The sequence below is a fragment of the Centruroides sculpturatus genome, unplaced genomic scaffold, assembly GCF_000671375.1.
Source record: "Centruroides sculpturatus isolate CEXI.00-Female unplaced genomic scaffold, Cexi_2.0 scaffold587, whole genome shotgun sequence".
NCBI classification, from domain to species: Eukaryota; Metazoa; Arthropoda; class Arachnida; order Scorpiones; family Buthidae; genus Centruroides; species Centruroides sculpturatus.
In genome coordinates, this window is record NW_019384854.1 from 403881 (window position 1) to 407493 (window position 3613).

The window sequence follows — 3613 nt, forward strand, 5'->3', positions numbered from 1 at the left end:
GTAAAGGATGAACAAGAACGTTAGTTGTCAAAATATGTATGATGAAATCGAAAAAATATTTTTGTAAAAGTCCGGGTTCTCACAAAATTAAGCTTGTTTTTTATTTTCTCGGCTTTGTTATATATAACAGATTAAAAGTGTGGCGATCGGTAAAAAAATGATTCACCCAACATCTTTAAATTTTTAGGCTCGGGACCTTGAAACGTCGAGAAATACAAAACGACTGGGATTTTTTCTGTATGTATGGATGTTACTGTGTGTGAGGGGAACGAATTTGTTCACCCTCTTTGAAGCTTAAGCACCTTTCGTCGAAAATTTCTGAAATTTGTGAATTAAGACATTATGTTCGCATTACCTGGAGTGCAAAGGACCACAATCATTACTAATTCCTCTTTGAATTTTCAAAAATACGGATAACAGGATAACATTAGAATAAATGAATGATTCGACATTCCTAATATTTTATTTATTAAGAAAAAAAGCGTTATTTTAACTTAAAAAACTTAAGGTAATCCTGTTTTTAATGAATATTATTTTAATAAAATAATCCTTTCTGAAATATTTCAAACCGATTGTTTTTACGTAACATGTGACGTAAAAATATGATGGGATCATAATACGTTACAATATATTTTAACAATAGGTAAAGAATTGTTAAAATGTATTGTTGGCTTTTTGCATTGTAAGTGGCTATTGTTAACTCTTTGTCATGGTGTCCTGCATCTTTAAGGCCCGGTCAGACGAAGACAGGAGATCCGACGAAAGGCGGAGAAGGCATCTTTAAGGCTAGCTCGGGTAAAGACAAAAGACGGAATGGAGCATACAGGGCTCTCTCTGTCTCGTTTCTTCAACGCCCGCTCGAGTGAAGGGGCCGACCGAGGTTGGAGCGGGTTTTCTGTCTCTCGCTGTATTAAATTCCGCGCAGGACGAGTATTTTTTTTGGTTAATGAGGGTCGGTATGAGATTGAACTAAATTTTGTGGCCCTAACGTACGTTTTATTATGACCAGGTGTATTTATAGATTTTCTTTATTAGTAGTTGTTGTAATATTGCATCCCTTAGTTTAGATACTAATAATAAGATAAGTTTCGAATAGCGGAATTTTGAGTATTCAGAAGTAATTACAGTATAAATAATTTCATTGTGCGAGTTAGGAAGAACTCGACTCGACAAGTGATGTTGGTCACTTGTGGTGTAGAATTCTTTCCAACTCTCGGTGGAACTCTGAAGCAGCCACTTCTACGTGGTGAGTTCTGGGTTGTTGTTCTGGAAAGACGAACGGCAAGCGAAGAGCTGCTTGTTCCATTTTATCCATTCTGCCGCTGCTGGGCAGTTTTCTTGCGCTGTTTGTTGTTGAAAGCCCAAAGTGCTTTGGTGTTTCGTTGAAAAATTCGAGCACAAAATCGAATTTAAATTTATTATAAATTGCTGATAAGTAATTTGCAATTGTTTCTCCTGTGATTTATTAATTCTAAAATTGAAATATTTTGTTAAATACATTCTATTATATTAACTTAGGGTTTCCCGACGGGGTCGGTATTGACCCTTTAGGGGTCTATGAAAGTTTGCAGGAATGGCTAAAACTTTTCAAATATTTAAAATTTTACATATTTTTCTTGCTCTTAACTACTTTGTACTATACAATAAGCGCTCGTTGTTAATGAAAAAGTGTTAAAAATTTAATAATTCGATTTTTGTAGTCCCTTGACACGGAGGCCCAGGGCTTAAGCCCTATGAGCCCCTCTGTAGATCTGCTTGTGATAATAATTAGCAGTACTCACACTAATCACCATTGCACATTCTATGGAATAGTCATCAAAATTATCATACAACGTACATGTTTTTAGTATAACAAACAATGACCCATGCTATAGTTTGTTTTAATCTACTTAAATTTCTGTATATCTCACACTTTCACCATTGCACATTCTATGTGCAATGGTGAAAGTGTTGAAAGTCATCAAAATTATCATACAACGTACATGTTTTTAGTATAACAAACAATGACCCATGCTATAGTTTGTTTTAATCTACTTAAATTTCTGTATATATCCAGTCTACCTTGATCTTGTTTATTAATATGACAGGTAAAAATAAATATATTTTGTTTCGACTTTGACTATGATTTCCTTTTTTGCTATTCAGAAACTACACAAGTATAATAAGTCCTAACGCGATGTTAAAAACGTGGTTCAAGTAGACAGGATATATACAGAAATTTAAAAGAATAAGAACATAGAAGTAAAAAGAATTTTTATATTTTTAGATATAAAATGGCAAAAGGCTTGATTTTCAGGGTAAAGATGAATTTTATAAAAAATTGTAAATGTCAATAACGAGTAAAATCTTCATTAAGTCTGACCCTACTCGAGGTATGACCCACGATCCTTTCAACCTTTAAAAGTGTGGTCTATAGAGGGCAGATTTCAAATTAGGCAGCATCCAAACATAGTATCTCATTGCATGTGACAAGTGTAACAAATTAGCATCACAGTTGGCCAACAACACCCTTTGCCTTCAGAATTTTAGATGGAGACACGTTGAACAGTGCCCTGCAAGCTTATATCTCTGTATAATATAAGCGTTTCGAAGAAATGAAATATTTCTCGCTTGCAGCAGCAAAATAGCCATAGTAGTGAGTTTTGGTACTAGTTTTCTTACGCAAATGTCTTGTAAATGTTCTGAAATGTCTTATTACCAGTTATTATTGTATTTTGACAGCTGAATGTCTCTGTAAATAGAGTGGAATAGGAATACTTGATTTACTATTACCAAATATTTAGTTCCTATAAGTGTTCAGTTTAATGTTATTAATACATTCTGACAGAATATTTTATTCATTATGCTTTGATATGTGCAACATGTATCAATATCTTCGTGCACTACAACATGAAAAAATTCGGCTACATTACGTAGAAAAAACTTTTTAATAACTCTTTTTATCCTTGTAAATACTAAAAGGTTATTTTTAGAAAGCCCATTTTGGTTTCGGCCAGGCCCACACAAGGTCGGCTGGAAATTGAAGGTTTAAGCCCGAAATATCCAAATAAATCATTTTCTCTTACAATTCTTGGGGTGTTTCGGTCTGTTGGGAGCAAGTCGAGTTTGTACGTGTGAATATAATTTTCTATGCTATGTCTGTTGTTGACAGGTTTCATTAAAAATTTTTAAATATTTAACTGCAGTTGCCTTATTCGTATAACTCAATAATTACTCTTTAACACACGATAAATAATGGAAATATTTCTGTTGTGTTGTCTTCAGCGCCTCCTAACATGAGTGACGCTCTTTTTTCGTGAGTTCTTTGAACGGGTAAAATATGGCATAATCTAACAAATATAAAACTAAAATCGCTTGAAAAATATTTTATATTTTCAAAATTTTATTCGCGATAATCACATTTAAATATTCTTTCTTTTTCTGAATTTCATGTTATGAACGGTGTGAGATGTATTATATTTGTGATAGAAGGTGATGTTTCAGGATATTAGAAAAAAATATATTTTACAAATAAATATATTGTATTTATATTATTCAGTATTTTTACTAAAATCGTATACTACATTTAATATCAGGTTGATAATTATCAGTTTATAATTCTAAAATAACACTT

At 32.8% G+C, this 3613-nt stretch overlaps 1 protein-coding gene across 1 annotated transcript in view; it reads left to right on the forward strand.

The window, feature by feature from the left end:
- Window positions 1–644: 644 nt before the first annotated feature.
- LOC111630547 (venom peptide isomerase heavy chain-like) overlaps window positions 645–3613 on the forward strand; it is a 17235-nt gene continuing 14266 nt past the window's right edge. The window contains exon 1 of the mRNA XM_023374658.1: window positions 645–795. The gene's annotated coding sequence lies outside the window, so the exon portion shown is untranslated. The remainder of the gene's footprint in view (window positions 796–3613) is intronic.